Below are 20,263 nucleotides of genomic sequence, written 5' to 3' on the forward strand. Positions count from 1 at the left end.
ATCATACATTTACATGTTGAAAGTGTCACTGACGAGAAGCTTGTCTGGCCAAAACACTGTAAATTAAATGTATATCTGCGGCCTAACAAAAAGTAGACTTTTAAATGATCAGTGTTAATAACTGATAACAGATAACTGCCGTAAAGTGACGTAACTTCACGCATGCGTGGACCAATCGTGTAAGAGGCCAAAAAACAAGATGGCGTTTCATGAAGAAGACGTTCGTGTGTCTATAATAGTTGTGTCTTCTTAATCAGTGCGTACATGTATTGTACACATATATGTTGTTTGATAAAGAAAACGTCGTTAATATTTGTTTGTGTCCGATACATTGGTCAAAGTGCACTTGGACGCTTTTCGTGCTAGCTTAGCTTGTTACTTAATTAGCTTAGCATGTTAGCTGCTAACACGTCGCTAAGGAGAGATCAAGTGTGAAGTGTTGCGATTGTGTCAAACTGTGCGAAAGAACGTACGAAGAGGACATTTCTTCAACAAAAAAGAAGAACGAGCGACGACATCAACTGCTGGACGCTGTTTTCAAGAAACATCAAGTTGTGTTACACAGAGCAGGTTTGTTTACGGCTTACTCCCTCACACGTTCACTAACTTTATATTTCATTATTAACACTATTCTTGAATACATATATTGTGCCCTATGCTTGCGCTTTTTTATGCTGTTGGAACCGTTCAAATCGCGAAAAGGGTAAAGGTTTCTTCAGAGTTCCTGGACAGGTAATCAAGAAGGGCTAATGTTTGTTTTTCTAGCATGCACACATCGCACTGTATAGAATGGCCTCAATCTCGTTACCTTGCGTAATGACAATAAAGCTGATTCTGATTCTGAGTGCCAGATTTTACGAAAGACGACGAGAAATGTGGCACGCTCTCAGACCAAGAGGGCAAAGTCAAAGAACGTACAAGTTTGCAGTGATCACTTTGTTTAAGGTTTGTTTAATACACTTTTAAAGTTTAGTATTTCCCAGTTAAGTATTATCTTGATATTCTTTGTATTGTATCTTGTTTTGGAGTTCTTTAAATGCTTTTTTGCTACAAGTGTTTCGTAAACCACCACCTTGGCGAGGCTAAATAAAAGAAAGCAAATGTGAGCAAAATCTAAAAGAGTTAAGCTTTTACCAAAGGTAACAATCCTAAATGAAGCTTTCAGCCATACTTACCAACCTTGAGACCTCCGAATTCGGGAGATGGGGGCGGGGAGGGGTTGGTGGTAGGGGGGTGTATATTGTAGCGTCTCGGAAGAGTTAGTGCTGCAAGGGATTCTGGGTATTTGTTCTGTTGTATTTATGTTGTGTTACGGTGCGGATGTTCCCCCGAAATGTGTTTGTCATTCTTGTTTGGTGTGGGTTCACAGTGTGGCGCATATTTGTAACAGTGTTAAAGTTGTGACCTGTATGGCTGTTGATCAAGTATGCTTTGCATTCATTTAAGTGTGTGTGTTAAAGCCGCATATATTGCGTGACTGGGCAGGCACGCTGTTTGTATGGAGGAAAAGCAGACGTGACGACAGGTTGTAGAGGACGCTAAGGGCAGTGCCTTAAAGGCATGCCCCCGATAATATTGTCCAGTTGGAAATTGGGAGAAATTCGGGAGAATGGTTGCCCCGGGAGGGGCACTAAAATTTGTGAGTCTCCCGGGAAAATCGGGAGGGTTGGGAAGTATACTTTCAGCACATACACAATATTGACATCGACAGTTTTGATAAAGATGGGGGGAAAACATGCATACTTGTAAATGGCGCGTGCAAACAAACAAGGCTGTACATGCAAAGTTAAATCATGAAATGCCACCTTACCCGAGCAAAAATGATGCACAATTTATCCAGGAAAATCTTGATCATGCTTCTTTGTACCCAATTGTAACCACCTTCCACCAATACGTGCACTGTGCAACACGGGACTATAAAAGATGCATACAGTGCCACTGCCCTGCCTGCCCTGGGACGGTCTGATCACAATCTGGTGCTTTTAACACCTCAATGTGTTCCTGCTGTGAGCAGGCAGCCTGTTTCAACAAAATCAGTGCGGAGGCAGAACCAGGAAGCATGTCTCATCCAGCAGGACTGTTTTGAGACCACAGACTGGGACGTACTCTGTAAGCTTCACGGGACAGACATTGACAGCATCACAGACGACATCAATTTCTGTGAGGACTCCATCACCCCTTCAAAAACTGTCCACTGTTACCCACCAGCCAGCTAAAGGTGCTGCTGAATAAAAAGAAGCTCGCCTTCAGATCTGGTGATCGGGACAAGTTGAGGAAGATACAGTGGCAGCTTAAAGTTCACCTGCGAGAAGGAAAAGATGCCGACACAAGGAAGCTAAAGGCCAAACTCCAGCGGATTAACATTCGGGATGTGTGGAAGGGCATGAAAACCATAACAGGCTTCAATAACAAAGCCAAACTACTGGATGGGGGTTTAGATTAGGGATGTCCCGATCCAGGTTTTTGCACTTCCGATCCGATACCGATATTGTTTTTGCACTTCCGATCCGATACCGATACTGACCGATACCGATACTGACCGATACTGGCCTATCCGAACATGTATTAAAGTTTAAAGTTATTTAGCCTACTTAGTTGTCAGAATCATGTTGAAAAGGGTTTTAGTACTCTTGATAACAACTAGCCAGCTGAATTAGAAGAGTTTGAATAATACACAATGGTTGGTAACAAGAAACTGACCTGTTTATTCAAGGATAAACACAAAATAGACAAAATTATACATAACAAACAGAAATGGCATCATTGAAACTAGGGCTGGGTGATATGGCCTTTTTTTAATATTGCTATATTTTAAGGCCATATTGCGATACACGATATATATCTCGATATTTTGCCTTAGCCTTGAGTGAACACTTGATGCATATAATCACAGCAGTATGATGATTCTATGTGTTTTGATTGATTGATTGATTGAGACTTTTATTAGTAGGTCGCACAGTGAAGTACATATTCCGTACAATTGACCACTAAATGGTAACACCCCAATAAGTTGTTCAACTTGTTTAAGTCGGGGTCCACTTAAATTGATTCATGATACAGATATATAGTATCAGATATATACTATCATCATAATACAGTCATCACACAAGATAATCACATTGAATTATTTACATTATTTATAATCCAGGGTGTGGAGGGGGGCGCCGGATGTAAGTGTCAAAAAGACAGCCAAAAGAGTTTGATATGAGAATAAATCTAAAGTTAAAATATAGGGTAGAAATGCACCCATTTGCAGGAAATGTAGTCTTGATTTTCAAAATTTTCTTTCAAGGCTTGCATGTCTACATTAAAACATTCTTCTTCATACTGCATTAATATATGCTACTTTTAAACTTTCATGCAGAGAAGGAAATTACAACTAAAAAAATCACTAATTTTTTCATGCGGTGTTGATGTGGAAATGTTTGCCTCAGCATTTTGATGGTGTGGGCGTGTGGCACCGAATGGAGATAAGCGTCTCAACAGACGTTACAATATTTGAACAATGATGACGAAAACTGTTTTCTCTGTCGTGTCCGTGTGTCGAAAATTGTTATGCGCTTATTTTTTTATTTGATTTTGTGCGTGGCATAGATTTGCCGTGCGCAGAGGACGCTTGAGCAGTGCGTAATTGCGCAGGTGCGCACCTTAGGGGGAGCGTTGGTCACACGGCTGCGCTAGCATCACAGCTAACGTTAGCCATGCTGCTACCTCTCTGCTGGGAGAGGATGTATACGTATGTGACGTATGACGTGACAGTATGTGACGTGTGTAAGAAGGTGCGCTTGCTGTCTGTGAGAGGGAGACACAGGAAAGAGTGAGAAGAGCCTGTCGTTTAATGCCAGCAGCTAAAAGCAACTGCGTGAGAATCCTCAGACCTGTGGATGTGTTGAAGGTTTGCTGGAAAATGCGGAACGGAAATTAGGGAGCAGCAGAAAAGTGGAATGTATTATTTAAATGGGTGCGTTGGAAAACACGGACCGGAGTTTTTTTAAAACTGGATCTGGATCGGCATTTTCCCATGCCTTGCCGATACACATTTTTTGTGGCAAATATCGGCGGCCGATCCGATAGAGCCAACGAGCTAAATTTGTTTTTCAATAGATTTAGCAAAGCACCCCTTGCTGGCCCTCCCCCCACTACTCCTGTCCTCTCACCTCCCCCAGACCACCTACCCACAAACTACTTCACTGTTGCCTGCCACTGCTGTTTCTCATCCCCCCACTGAGAAAGCCAGCCCGGTGTGTCTGACACCTGGCCATGTGAGACGATAGCTGGAGAGAGTCAACCCAGCCAAGTCAGCAGGCCCTGACCGAGTCAACCCCTGGGTCCTGAAGACTTGTGCTGCTCAGCTGACTGAGATCCTGCACTTCATCTTCAACCTGAGTCTGAAGTTAGAAAGGATACTAGCGCTATGGAAAACATCCTGCATAGTGTTGGTGCCCAGGAAGCCCATTCCATCGGGCTTGAAAGACTTCAGACCGGTTGCCCTGACGTCTCACGTCATGAAGGTCTTCAATAGACTTGTGCTGGCTCAGCTGAGACCCCTGGTGGCTCCTTCCCTGGACCCTGTACAGTTTGCGTATCAGCCCCATGTAGGAGTGGATGATGCGGTTATCTCCCTGCTGCATCGTGCTCACTGTCACCATTCAGCCAATTCTGATGAGTGACAAGTTGCTCCGGATGGGTGTCAGTTCATCCATTGTCTCCTGGATCACTGAGTACTTGTCTGATAGGCTCCTGTTTGTGCGACTGGGGAGCTCCCTGTCGGATACGGTGGTCACTGGTATAGGTGCGCCACAGGGGACTGTCCTGTCTCCTTTCCTGTTCACCCTGTACACATCAGACTTCCAGTATAGTTCCAGGTCCTGCCACCTGCGGAAATACTCTGAATCTTTGCTGTGGTCGGGTGTATCGGAGAGGGACAGGAATTGGAGTACAGGACACTGATCGCTGACTTTGTGGAGTGGTCTCAGGCGAACCATCTGCTCCTTAATGTGGACAAGACCAAGGAGCTGGTCATCGACTTTAAGAAGAAAATGACCCCTGTGGAGCACATCAACATCCAGGGCCAAGAGGTGGCAGTAGTGGGGCAGTACAAGTACCTGGGAGTCCACTTGAACAGCAGACTGGACTGGAAGGACAACAGCAAAGCTGTATACAAGAAGGGCATGAGGAGACTCTTTTTCATAAGGAAGCTTAGGTCCTTTAATGTGTGCAGCAGGCTGTTGGAGATCTTTTTTTCAGTCTGTTGTGGCCAGTGCCCTGTACTTTGCAGTGGTGTGTTGGGGGAGCAGCACCAGCAAAAGGGACTTAAACCGGATTGACAAACTGACCCGGAAACCCGGCCAAACTATTGGTACGTAGTTGGAGGTGTTTGTGTCAGTGAGGGACAGGAGGACACTGGACAAACTGCTCGCCATCATGGACAATCCTGCCCACCCACTCCACCAGACAATTGAGGGACAGCGGAGCTCATACTCCAACAGGCTCCTTCAGCTTCGTTCCCACAGTGTTCCATTCAAGAACTCCTTCATTCTGCACTCCATCCAGCTGTATAATCACTCGCCATACACCAATAGATGATATCTGTCTATTACCTGACCGCTTCTATGTTAGCTACCTCTCTTTGTTTATAATGTATATTTTCTGCTGGATCTCCTCTCTATTTCATGCTGCCCTTTTTTGTTGTTGCAGCTGTTACATATACTGTAATATTGTACATGGTCATTGGGATTTGTTATATATTGTTTATGTTATGTAAAAATATAATATCAGTATATATTATATACTGTATATATAATATTTAAATATTATGTATGTTAGATTTTATATTGCTACTATGGTACATTTTAGTCTACTTTTAACTTTTGTTTTCACCCTCTTTTTGTGCCCTTGTGTGCATTATCCCTTCCATCCTTACCATACTTTGTAACTGAGCTACTGTGTGGAACAATTTCCCTTGTGGATCAATACATTTGTCTAAGTCTATACCAATTTGCTTGACCCAGCCACACACAAACAAGTTGTAGACCTCCATGCTTTACAAGTGTTGATCTGTTTTGTCAGGTAGAATGATGTCGGGAGCACTGGAGTTCGACATGTCTGGGAATGCGACATACAGATAATCCTTGGGATCACTCGACGCATCTTTGTTTTTTGATAACGTATTGGGGTAGATTGCATTGCATAGTTTAATTTTTTTGCTCATATCATCTTTTAGTAGTTAGATCGAGACCCCTTGCGTAATCAGATAGTTTGGACTTTGTTTGCTGCACAGTAGCGATATTGGTTTAGGGGCCCACCACTTTGTTTACTTCCCTTCAAAAGTCACGTGACAGAATACAACCTATAGGAAGATGGATTGTCTTATAAGACACTGCTTTGTTTTGATATTGTTCATGTAAACTGGACCGTTTCGGACACAATATTCATGAGAGGTTGATGTTCCCCTCACTCTGTACTAATGTGTATCAACATGTTTACACAAAACCCACGCAGTCACCAGATATCCTACGGAGACATGGTTGTGCAAATAAACAAAAACTACAAGTCCTCGTAATAAATATTGTGATAGTTGGTCCAATCCACCGATTTTTTGTTGTTGATTTTCAAAACAGAAACTAAAAGCTTAGTTGATGTTGTGCAAGGACGGCAAGTGCTTTATTATAGCATCTTTGGTGATATTTGCTAGCATCAAGTAAATATCCTTAATAGTATTAATAAACTGGATGAAAAAATCTATTGTGGGCTCAACAGCAGATACTGAATCTTGATATCGCTAGCAAACATGGCTGAACATTAGGGACATCTATAGCTAAATAATGAGACAAAATAAGAAATTCTTACCATAAAAACAACTGCAGACATGAATTATGGATATTCGCAGCAGGAAATCAACTTCAAACAAAAGTATATTTTTTCTAATGAGCATCACCTCCAGGCAACTACAACCCTAGACTAACACCCTCCCCCACCACATCCCACCTCCCCGGATTGTAATTAATCAAATGTAAATAATCACATGTATATACTTGTTCTTATGCTTTCTGAACTCGCTATGTTCACTGCTCGCTGTACATATCCTACGAGGTCAGACCTACACTGTTTCAATGTCCATTTCTCTGATGATGATATTGTTGATGACTGCTGATATCAACCAAACCTAATCCCCCCGCCCCAACCCCCTCCACATCCCACCGCCCGGTTTGTAAATAATGTAAATAATTCAATGTATATACTCTGATGATGATTAACTTGTGTGATGACTGATAGTATATATTTATACCATGAATTGATTAACGTGGACCCCGACTTAAACAAGTTGAAAAACTTATTGGGGTGTTACCATTTAGTGGTCTATTGTATGGAATATGTACTGTACTGTGCAATCTACTAATAAAAGTCTCAATCAAACGATCACAGCAGCACAGCACTCGTTATGTCAATCAAATACGTTACTTACCGACGAATAAGTCCAACTTTTTCTTTCACGGATTAATGCTTCATTTGTGGACCCCTCCTATGTAAATACATGATTTGCCTCCAATCTTTTTTTCTGTAAATACCAAGTGAAGTGAATAAATGGTTTAAACCTTTTTTTATATATTTTTTTCTTAAGAGTGTAAAAATCTACCCCTTCTCAATATAAAAAAAATCATGATCGCTTTTATATTTGCCTCTAAACATTTCAAAATAAGCCCAAATCTGCACGGATTGAAGTAAATAAACAGTAGCCTAACGATGGGTAGACCATCGTCTGAAACCCAGAAGTGCCCGGATGTGCCTCTAGGTCACGTGATTGCAACCCACCTTTACAAGCAACCAGCTCTATTTCTTCTTATTAAGGTCAATTTGCAGCCATGACTTGAAAGGTTCATACTGTACTGTAGAAGATAGTGTGAGCCATAGGACAGAACGAGGAAATCCCGATAAGTACCTGGAGAGGGCAGCAATACGCCTAAAATGTTATACTAGTCTGCTTGGAGTTGAAAGAAGAAGAACGAGGAAAAAGCAAAATGGCGTTTGACGAAGAAGGGCTAAACGTGACAGCTGGCCATTATATTTACTGTAAATTTAATTAGTCTGTACATGCACACATATATTTTGTTTAATAGAGTAAACATTATTAATTGTTTGTATCAGGGTACATTACACTGAACGCACTTTGACGCTTCTCGTGCTTGCTAGCTATGCTAACTTGTTAGCTAGTTAGCTTAGCTCGTTAGCTGCTAACAAAGCGACGACATATATTTTTACATCCACGCACGGCGTAAGAACACAGAACTGGTTCTCAACACATCGCTAAGCACAGAACAGGTTTGTTTACCCTTACTCTCTCATCTTTACTTGTTAATTTGGATTATTACATCATTCTCAAATAGACAGTTTCAGTCACGCAATATGACAGTTTGATGTTCCTCTCACTTTGTAACAACGTGTGTAAACATTGTTTACACAAAACTCATACAGTCAGCAAATATATTTCACATTGTAGTCAATATAGTTCAGGGGTCACCAACGCGGTGCCCACGGGCACCAGGTAGCCCGTAAGGACTAGATGAGTAGCCTGTTCTAAAAATAGCTCAAATAGCAGCACTTACCAGTGAGCTGCCTCTATTTTTAAAATTGTATTTATTTACTAGAAAGCTGGTCTCGCTTTGCTCGACATTTTTAATTCTAAGACAAAACTCAAATAGAATTTGAAAATCCAAGAAAATATTTTAAAGACTTTATCTTCACTAACTGACAAAGAAACAGATAACAGATTTGGTGTCCAGTTAAATTGTGACATGATTTATTTAAAAATTTGAGAGTTGACTTTTGTATTTTACATAAGTTATTATTTGTACAAACATGGTGCAAAGTAATTCATGATTTGTTAAAAAATACTAGTGGCTAGCTAGTTAAAATGGGATATTGTGATTTCACAAGACTGTCTTAGAAGTGATCATTTGAAAATGTTCAATTTGAAAAATGTGCACTTAGAGAAAATATAAAAATAAAGTGTTGCATATTGATATTTATCTGTTTCTATATATATTTATTGTGAGAAATCATTAAGATGATCAGTGTTTCCACAAAGATAAATATCATTAATTATTAATAATAACATAGAGTTAAAGGTAAATTGAGCAAATTGGCTATTTCTGTCAATTTATGTAAGTGTGTATCAAACTGGTAGCCCTTTGCATTAATCAGTACCCAAGAAGTAGCTCTTGGTTTCAAAAAGGTTGGTGACCCCTGATATAGTTAATAGTTTCGTGGCTAATTTGACTTCCTGATTCTGACCTACATGCATCAATAACTGAAAGTAAACATGTATTATCAATAATATGTCAATAAGGAAAGGAGTCAGCACTGGATTTATTAAAAGAACATGAAGGTGACTGACTTAACTTCAGCGTGTTGTAGATCATTGGTCCCCAACCACCGGGCCGTGGATCGATTGGTACTGGGCCGCACAAGAAATTAAAAACAAGTAATTTTTTATTAAATCAACATAAAAAACACAAGATGCACTTACAATTAGTGCACCAACCCCAAAAAACTCCCTCCCCCATTTACACGCATTCACACTCATTCGCACAAAAGGGTTGTTTCTTTCTGTTATTAATATTTCTGGTTCCTACATTATATATCAATATAGGTCAATACAGTCTGCAGGGATACTCCGTAAGCACACATGATTGTATTTCTTTATGACAAAAAAAAAAAAAAAAAAAATATCCCCCTGCCACCCGGTCCGTGGGACAAATTTTCAAGCGTTGACCAGTCCGCAGCTACAAAAACGTTGGGGACCACTGTTGTAAATCGTCTCCAAGTGAATGTGGGAGCTGTGTTGTAAAACGTAATTGTTTACAGTAAAACATGTGTTGGGAAGAGTTCATTTTGTATGATGAAAAAAACAGTATGAATGTTTTTATGTAGTTTTAGAATGATACTTGTTTTTATTTCCTTGATATTTAAGTTATGGTTAGGACTACTGCCATTACTAGGTTAAAGTTAGAGATAAGGTTTAGGTGTAATAGGCCGACATGTATACAAGAAAAAATGGTTACTCACTTTACACCAGTTAGTGTATAGTTAAGAATGCCTCGATCAATGCTGGCTCGTACTCATAAAGGCTTTACAAATCGCCCGCGTCAAATTTCCAAACCCCTTTTTTTATTCACTTTCCAGAGTACCACCAGCTTATAGAGGAAGAGGAGGAACTGTGGATCACTGAGGAGAGAGAGGGTCTTCCCGGGCAGGAGGAGACTGATCTCACTCAGTTTCCACTGACCGTTGTCTCTGTCAAGACCGAAGACCATAAAGACAAACCTAAGTCCTCACAGCTTCATCAAAGTCCAAGTAAGCAGTATATCCAGATATCATTTTATTTTCAAGGCATTCAATCGATCACAACTGGACTGTTAGTTTGTCTAAGAAGACATTTGGCCTCTCATCCAAGTAGGCTTCATCAGATCATGCTCATAGACTTAAAGTCTTAAATCTAAAATGGATGGATGGATGGATAATGTCCTAATTCCTATCAAAATGTCATGAAAATAAATATGTCCTTGAAAGGTCTTGAAAATATTTGTATTTGAAATAAAGGCATAAAGTAATTACCGGTAGCTGGTCAGAATTTATGGAGCAGTGCTGCGTATGTTTACAACAGAGTTGAGCTAGCTTCGGATATTACGAAAACCCACAGCAAAGCAGAGTTATTTGTGTAAGAAACGTATAAAAAATGTTCACCAACGTCACAACTCAAGCCTTCGCGGAGGACAGCGTTTGTAAACATCGTGGTAAAGGGGAATGGAAACATTATGAAAAAGTCAAAAATTCAGGACAAGTCCATGTCAAATGAAGCTGAAACCCATGTGCATGTAGATTATACTTGGTATCGCTAATGTCAACATTTGTATCGATCTGCCAACCTTTGTTTACATTCAAGAGCTCTCGCTTGCGGTTAGCATAACCCCCTATGGGGTGTAGTGTAGCATGTTTAATTATTCCTCGTCCTCCAGTAATAATCATTCTTGTAAGAAACTTAGTGTATTTGTCACCATGGAGACGAGGACTAACTTTGAAGTGGCTTTGCACTGTGGAAGGTCATTAGCTGCCGGCAAGGACGCTCCAGTGTGTCATTAACATGGATTATCACAATATACCGATAGCATAACACAGACACTGTAAACCAAGGGTCCCCAACCTTTTTTGCTCCACGGATCGGTTTAATGCAGGCATTATTTTTAGGGACCGGCTTTCCATTTGTGCCAGATAAATACAGCAAAAATAAGTGCATGAAAAATACAACAGATTGCAGATGGAAATCTGTCACATGTATATTTAATGTGTTCATTAATATGCGTTGTATTATGTCACAAAGTTATAACAAATGGCAACTTCCTAATAGTTTTATTGTACATCTATAAACAAGCTTATTGGTGTGTCTGGTGCGTCAGGCGAAAGTTAAGCCGGAGAAAATGCAGTCGTTCATGAATTATTTAATGTTTCTCTGCGGCCCAGTAGCAAATGTGTCACAGACCGGTACCAGTCCCCGGACCGGTGGTTGGGCACCACTGCTGTAAACCAGGAGGGCCGCCCAAACATATTTGTTTCTCAGCTGTGGTACTCAGTTGTAATACACTTTTGCACCACTTGTGGCAGTAATACCTCCAACAAACAGAAGAAATCTGGAGCTAATTTCATAGAGAAATCTCTTACGCGGTAAAATCATGACTAGAGTGGTGAAGCTGTATTTCATTTGAACTTTAATTTTATTGACAATATTACAACATTATTGATATTATTATTAAAATGTTGTTAGAATTTATTTATATTAGCATTGTACATTTATTTTTCATCATTTTTTTATGAGTCTCTTCTTTTGCAGTAAATTTGATTAGTATTTATTTTGTAATCAGCCTGACCTAAGATAATAATCTTGTGATAAACACATGCTTTTATACCATTTGACAAGGTTTATCCCGTTGAACTCTAAATAGGTTCGAGTAAGATTACTAATTCAGTGTTAATATTTGAGTAGGTCCCGATTCCCTCTGTAGTGAAAAAGTCGGGCTCTGGGGTCAAAAAGGTTAAGAAACCCTGCTGTCAACGACCTACTAATATTTTATCCAAGTTTATATATTAATAAATGACATTAAAAGCTATAAAGGAACACAACACCATTATGTGGTTTGTAATTAAATAAATAGTCTAATAAAAATATTAAATCAATGTTATCAAGGACAAATATTTCTGTTTTTGTTCATTATGAGCAGGGGTCCCCAAACTTTTTGACTCGTGGGCCGCATTGGGTTAAAAAATGTTGGCCAGGGGCCGGGCTGTATATATATGTATATGTATGTATGTATGTATGTATGTATATATATATATATATATATATATATATATATATATATATATATATATGTGTATATATATATATATATATATGTATATATATATATATATATATATATATATATATATATATATATATACATTGTCTTTTTAATCCGTTTTGACATTTAACATTGTCACGTTATCGATGGGAAAATTCATTTTTAGACAATATGATTTGCCTGAGCGGCTAGGAGACACCGAGTGTAACAAGCGGTAGAAAATGGATTAGAAAGGAAAGATTAAAAAATAAATAAAAAAACACTTTTTTTTTTAACTTGGGACTTCCCGTGGGCCGGATTTTGGATGCTGGGGAGCCGGATCCGGCCCGCGGGCCGTAGTTTGGGGACCCCTGATTATGAGTATCAACGCTTCAGCTATTTCTCAATACATGATACCTTAAGCCAGTAGTTCTCAACCTTTTTTCAGTGATGTACCCCCTGTGAACATGTTTTTAATTCAAGTACCCCCTAATCAGAGCAAAGCATTTTTGGTTGAAAAAAAGAGATAAAGAAGTAAAATACAGCACTATGTCATCAGTTTCTGATTTATTAAATTGTATAACAGTGCAAAATATTGCTCATTTGTAGTGGTCTTTCTTGAACTATTTGGGAAAAAAAGATATAAAAATAACTAAAAACTTGTTGAAAAATAAACAAGTGATTCAATTATAAATAAAGATTTCTACACATAGAAGTAATCATCAACTTAAAGTGCCCTCTTTGGGGATTGTAATAGAGATCCATCTGGATTCATGAACTTAATTCTAAACATTTCTTCACAAAAAAAGAAATCTTTAACATCAATATTTATGGAACATGTCCACAAAAAATCTAGGTGTCAACACTGAATATTGCATTGTTGCATTGTTTTCACAGTTCTTTTTGACAGACATTTTAGTGAGAAACCTGAGCTTGTGCTTCACTGAGTTTATGAACTTACATTCATATTTTGTTGAAGTATTATTCAATAAATATATTAATAAAGGATTTTTGAATTGTTGCTATTTTTAGAATATTTAAAAAAAATCTCACGTACCCCTTGGCATACCTTCAAGTACCCCCATTTGAGAACCACTGCCTTAAGGTATACTTCTCTATTTTATTTTTTTTCTTCCCGCAACTCTTTTTTTTTTTTTATTGACAATTTCAAATAGACAGAAAGTATTGCAAGTCGAAACGGTACTATTCTGAAGTCAGTAAATTCTTCACACCCCTTCCCTTGAACACACACCCCACTCAGATCACACCAACAAGGGACATATGACACAAACCTACAACAAATAAGACAACAAAAACATACACATTGACACGCACACTCATACAAAACCAGAGATCGACAGACAGAGGCTGAAAAAAAATAAAATTAAAAATATTAAAATTAAAAGGAAGGGAAGGGGAGATTATTCCTCATCTGCTTCGGGGGATAAGTCGAGAGAGCTGACATACAGAAAGAAGGTACTCCATGAGCTTTGAAATGCTTCAGCAGAGCCTTTTAGCGAAAACCTAAGTAAAAGAACCTCTTTAATCCAACGGCCATGTGATGGGGGCGAGCCAGCTTCCAATTAAACAAGATCAATCATCTGGCCAGCAAGGTCATAAAAGCAACAGTGCGTTTTAGTGGTACAGGGCACGTGTTATCAGGGCATGTTCCAAAAATGGCTGATAATGGATTAGGGGGAATGTTTTGACCGTATGCCTTTCCGATTGTGTCAAAAAAAATTCTCCCAAAAGGAACATAGTTTAGGACAGGACCAGAACATATGGACATAATCAAACGCTGAGTGTTTGCATCTATTGCAGGTATTGCTGACAGTGGCGTAGATTTTGGATAATTTTTAATTAGTGTAGTGAATTTTGTGGATTACTTTACATTGGATAAGGCTATGACGGGCACATATCGTGGAGGAGTGGACCAGATTCAGGGCAGAGTTCCAGTGTTGATCGGATATGTTGGTATTAAGATTGCTCTCCCACGAGACTCTTATCACTAAGAGTGTAACGGTACACAAAAATTTCGGTTCGGTACGTACCTCGGTTTAGAGGTCACGGTTCGGTTCATTTTCGGTACAGTAAGAAAACAACAAAATCTACATTTTCTGGTTATTTATTTACCAAAATTTGTAAACAATGGCTTTATCCTTTTAACATTGCTTTAAAATAGCTCTGTGTGTGATGGATGTGAACCACCACTAGGCTGATCAGTGCAACAGCAGGCAGTCATGAATGCTAAGCATAACAATAACATACATATACACACAGGGTCGATTGCCAGGGTTAATGCAGTCAACATATATCAAATAAAAACTAAAAAGATAAGGCTCAGAATTGGTTTATTAACAAAACCTTTCTACATATAAAGTGCAACATTTCCACATATAAAGTGCAACATTAAACTGCTTCAAGTTGTTGCTCAGATTAAATAAAATGACAAAAATGTTCTTCTACATACAAAAAATGCAACATTAAACAGTTTCAAGTCAACTCAGCCTCAGATTAACTTTTCTCCCCCCCCCCCAGCCTTTAACCCTGGTGACGTTCACTCAATTTTCATGTTTTTTTGCCAGAAAAATCAGTTTATCCACATTGTCTGCAGAAAGAGCAGACCTGCTTGCAGTTACAATGTCTCCAGCTGTGGAAAATACCCTTTCACTGGGCACGGAGGTAGCAGGTATGGCGAGGTAGTGCCTGGCTAACTTGGCAGTAAGAGGATATATGGGCTCATTGTTCTTCCACCGTAGAAGTGGGTCAAAATCTATTTTTTAATGCAATATGGTCTTAAATCTGCTGCTATAAAAACACCAACGGCATCTGTTGGTGCTTTAGCCCTGCCTGACTCGCCGAGGAGAGGCTGCTTGAATGCGGTGGGAGCTGTGTTTGTTCGTCTTTGTCTTCGTTGAAGCGATGTTCCCTTGGGGATGGCGACGCTTCAAATGGGTTCGCATGTTTGACGTGTTGGCAGAAGCATACCCTACCGCTGCTGAACAATGTCGGCACACCGCTTTCGTTTTGTCCACTCGTCCTCTGTTGTTGTATCGCACAGCGAAGCTGAAATGTTCCCAAACGGGAGATCTTAACAAGGCAGGAGGGTCTTCCAGCTCTGGTTTTGCATGTTGTAGTAGCCCGGTCGTTGCTAGCATGTCGTGTGTTGTGCCTCGGTGTGCATTGTTTACACAATGTGCAGTGCGCTATTTAATATGTCCATGTGGAAACTTGTTCGGTGCACCTCCGTTCCGAGCCGAAGCCCTCGTACCGAAACGGTTCAATACAAATACACGTACCGTTACACCCTTACTTATCACTGATAGAGAATTTGGAGCAACTGAACCTAAGCAGGTGTATAGCACAGAGATGCATTTTTTTATGATAGATAACAATGTATCCATCAGAGTTTCCGGAGGACGATTTGGAAAGTGTGGGAACTGCTTCTTTACAAAGTCTCTCGACTGAAAAAAAACTAAAAAAGTGGGAGTTCGGCAAGTCGTATTCTGCATAGAGGTCGTGTTCTGCATAGAGGTCTTTCACAGTGGTGATACCATGATCGTGCAAAGTTATGAATGCGGGGTCAGTACAGGAAGGTTTAAATAATTGTTTTTTAAGTAGCGGGGTCAATGTAGACGGACCCTGCAAACTCAAGTGTTTTCTTAACTGGTTCCATATTTTCATGGAGATCGATACAATGGTGTTTGCGCTTTCAAGTTTAAATGGAAAATGGAGTGACGAGCATAAACAAGAACGTAGTGAGAAGGGTGGGATTGCCGTTTCAAGGTATACCCCGGCCGAAAGGGGCTGAGAGCTTCCATCATACTTGCCAACCTTGAAACCTCCGAATTCGGGGGAATGGGGGGTGGGCGGGGTCGGGGGGAAGGTCCAGGGGACGGGGTTAAGGGGGAGTAGTATATTTATAGCTAGAATTCACTGAAATTAAAGTATTTCTTCTATATATATATATATATATATATATATATATATATATATATATATATATATATATATATATATAGCACAGTAATGAAAACACAGTTGTTCTACTAACTGTACTGTACTTGCTGCTTACTTTAAAAAAACAAAAAAAAAACCACCTACCTTTCACTATTTGAGTAGCTTTTGTTCTGCCATTTGAGTGCTGGCGAGTGATCTCTGAATCCGGGAATATATCCTTCACGGATTTGTTGAAAACATCCGCAAATGAGAACGGAATGTTGCTTTCAAGGTGGCCCACAATACTGCGTTGTCGCCGCCTTGTGCTTCTTTGACCGTTCATGAGTGACTATATCCATTCGGCCACCGTGTTATGGGTAATAGATAAACCTATGGATAACGGAGACATACTGTATATAAGAGTCTCCTTTTCAGGTGAGAGAGGACGCTAAAGGCAGCTCCAATGTGTGTCTATCCCTTTCCCCGGCAAAACACTCACTTCCTATTAACAACGTCACTTCCCTATCTTTCCCGGAAGTCCCTCCCCCCAGCCACAGTCATTGGCTAACACCCAGTAGCCAGCCGCTACAGTATTAACGTGCCGGCTGGAGTAAACACACGCTGAGAAATAGCTCCGTGCCTGCCTATTTTATGGGTTATAGATAAACCTATGGATAACGGAGACATATATAATAGTCTCCTTTTCAGGTGAGAGACGACGCTAAAGGCAGTGCCTTTAAGGCACGCCCCCAATATATTTTTGTGCGGCTGGAAATCGGGAGATTTTCGGGAGAGTGGTTGTCCCGGGAGATTTTCGGGAGAGGCACTGAAATTCGAGAGTCTCCCAGAAAATTCGGAAGGGTTGGCAAGTATGGCTTCCATCCATCCAGTATAGGAGTTTCTTCACATTAGCCGGCCAATAGTATCGTATAAAATTGGGGAGTGCAAGTCCTCCTTCAGAGGAGTTTGCCAGTGCCCTCCAGTTGCTTAAGTCTGGAGAAGCTCCGGGGCCTGATTCAATCTGCCCAGAGCTGATAATCTAATGTCCTGGCTAAACAAGTTCCTATCTTCCTGCATGCGCACACTCAAGCTTCCAAAAATCTGAGCCTTAGTGGTCGCCATCCCAAAACTGATGAAGCCACTAGAGGATCCAAAGAGTTATAGACCTATCTCTTTTTTGTGTATCCCTTTCAAAATCCTGGAGAGACTGATCTACGCTAGTGTCGAAGCTATTATCGATCCACTGCTCCCTCAAGAGCAAGCTCGATTTCGGCGCGGAAGATCAAACAGTGGATCAAGTTACTCTCCTGACCAGCTTCTCGGCCAAGAATAAAGCAGGTGGTGTGTTTGTTGATCTTACAGCAGCCTACGATACCGTTTGGCACCGTGGCCTTACCTGCAAGCTTTTGCGCCTACTGCCGGACAGGCACATGGTCTCTTTGATCATGGAACTCGTCCAAAACCGCAGTTTCACCCAAAATACAGGTTGCGACGTCTGAGAAATGGCGTCCTTAGGGATCAGTCCTGGCTCCCCTCTTGTTTAACATCTACAAATATTATCTGCCAGTAACAACTGCCAAAAAGTTTGCATATGCAGACAACTTGGCAATTATGCATCGTGCAAAAAACTGGCAGAAGTTAGAGGGGTCTCTTAGCCAGGACATGGCGACCTTATCCACTTATCTCCAGAAATGGAAGTTGAAGCTCAGTGTAACCAAAACGGTGACGGCAGTCTTCCACCTTTACAACAGGGAGGCACAATGTGAGCTTAACATCACTGTTGATGGACGTCCTCTACTCTTTTCTGACGAACCAATATATCTCGGCAATAATCATCCCAATCGGATAAGGTTATCCAGGATAAATCACACCTAACCATATCCGTATCCACACACAACAATGGCACTGTTTAAGACCCCCGCCCTCTCCGTCCGCCGGCGCAACGCGAGCTGGTACGCATGCGCGGAAAATGCACACGTCATAGTCAAATCCAGTGTTGCTTTGTGTGCAAGTTGTGTGCTAGCTCAAAGCCGTTGCCTAGCAACCCCGAAGCCAAACAACAAAACCATGAGAGTTGAAAACATTTTAAGCATTTCTACACATGCACGGTGTGAACTACGTTTCTTGCAAGGAGGATATGTTAACAGCTAACCAGAAGCGAGAGCTCTTGAATGTAAACAACAGTGGGCCGGTCGATATTAATATGGACAGTAATGATAAGTATAGTAGCAATATATTTTTAGTACTACTCTGGTTGAATTGATATTTTTTTAATCGAAAATCTTTTGTCTTTTTTGCTTACAAACTCAGGAAACAAGTCCCTTGAAACACGAGGACTTGATGAGTTAAAGCCAAAAGATTTGAATCAAAGCCAACAGTGGGAAACAATTTAAACATTTGATTGATATTTTTACACCACCATCCTGTTTTTGTCTGATTATAATTGTGATTTGAAAATTGAAGCATTCAATGATTTTGAAAATATTAAGTATCAGTATCCACTTTGGTATGACCAATACTGCGCCTATAACATCTTTATGAAGTATTCATACAACAGAAGATTAAGTGCTTATAACATTTTAACAGAAGTGTAGATAGAATGTGTTACCACAGAAAGTAACCAGATATTAACAGTAAATTACCAAGTAAATTAATTATAGTTTTGAGAAAATAATACAACTGGAAATTATGTACTATGTTACTGCATATGTCAGCGTTACAACCAGGAGCCTTGTAACCCATTTTAAAATGGTTCTGTTATCAATGCTATATTAAATAATATATCAAAATATAGATTTTCCCATCCCGATTAAAAAGTCCTCCCGCCCCGACTTGTTATTTTCCTGTAAATAATGTTGTACAGAGCACAGTGTTTGTCGCCCACTAAGATTTTAGGCCAATTCATACAATAACTTGGTTTTCTTTGGTACATGTACGTAAATGTACTGAATGCCTCATGTGACTGAGCAAATCTGAACGTTTCTAAAGCATGTGTTTCAGATTCAGAAGTACCCTATTAATCCCCGAGGGGAAATTGAGATTTTCAGCACAATCCGATTAAAAATCAGACAAACATTATAGGGAGACCGAAAAAGGATCGCTGATGGGTCTGCCAACTTCCGGCGCCCCTTACAAAAAAAAGGTGAGAAGCAGATTGGGGGGCGGGGAGGAGTAAAAAAATATTCGGTCAAAGGCTGGACTCCAGGGAGCGGGTCCAGACTGAGGCCAAGGGAGAAAAAAACTCATAGCCATAGCACACATAATCAAGTTACATAGAATCAACAGAACTTGCAACAAAGGGGAGAAAATGGGAGCTACGGAGGCCGGCTGCTGCTGTATAAGCGCTACTCAGCCGCACATCGCCGCTAGGGGGAATCAAGCTGTGGTGAAGGTGTGGGGCGGAGTTTTTTTGCTCATGCCCATAATCCGGGGTGTAGTGTTGTTGTGTCTATAGGCCTGGAGCCGCTCCGCAGGCAGTGCAAACAAAGTTCAACTCCCAGGTGTTGTTGAGGAGGGAGGGAGGTCAGAGCGTCCATCACTGAGGTGTCCTTGAGGGATGTTTTCAAAATAGCCTTCTGTTTTGAGCAGCGTCAAGGCCATTCGAGAGAGTCAAATCGTAGATTAGGATTGTTGTTTTTCCAAGCGAGCAGACATTTCCATTGCTCGTCTGTTCTAATCGTCCGTGCCGGCTCTCATATCCAATGTTTGCATTTCAACAAGCCTCTCCATGATGTGATCCAACTTACGATTCAGTTCAGAAATCGCCACAGTCTGTGATACCACAGCTCGACCCATGCCTTCCATTGCAACAAACAGCTTTTGGGCTCCTTGAGTGGCTGCCATCATCTTCCGAATTTGACGAATGCCCAGCCCAATCAGCAGATGCCCCGCAATCACGGTTTCAAATAGGTAGATGTCTTCCACGTCCTCGACGGAAAGCACTGAGAGGC

The 20,263-nt window shown here is 40.5% G+C and overlaps 1 protein-coding gene across 3 annotated transcripts in view; it reads left to right on the top strand.

The window, feature by feature from the left end:
* The first annotated feature begins 165 nt into the window (after nucleotides 1-165).
* Nucleotides 166-20,263, top strand: part of LOC133617091 (uncharacterized) — a 35,546-nt gene continuing 15,448 nt past the window's right edge. For 2 of the 3 annotated variants that reach the window (XM_072914898.1, XM_072914901.1), the window contains exon 1: nucleotides 166-570. The gene's annotated coding sequence lies outside the window, so the exon portion shown is untranslated. Of the gene's footprint in view, nucleotides 571-7,863; nucleotides 8,320-10,182; nucleotides 10,354-20,263 lie in introns of those variants that run through there. The other variant, XM_061976806.2, reaches the window with a different exon arrangement.

Source organism: Nerophis lumbriciformis, linkage group LG16, assembly GCF_033978685.3.
Source record: "Nerophis lumbriciformis linkage group LG16, RoL_Nlum_v2.1, whole genome shotgun sequence".
Lineage (NCBI taxonomy): Eukaryota > Metazoa > Chordata > Actinopteri > Syngnathiformes > Syngnathidae > Nerophis > Nerophis lumbriciformis.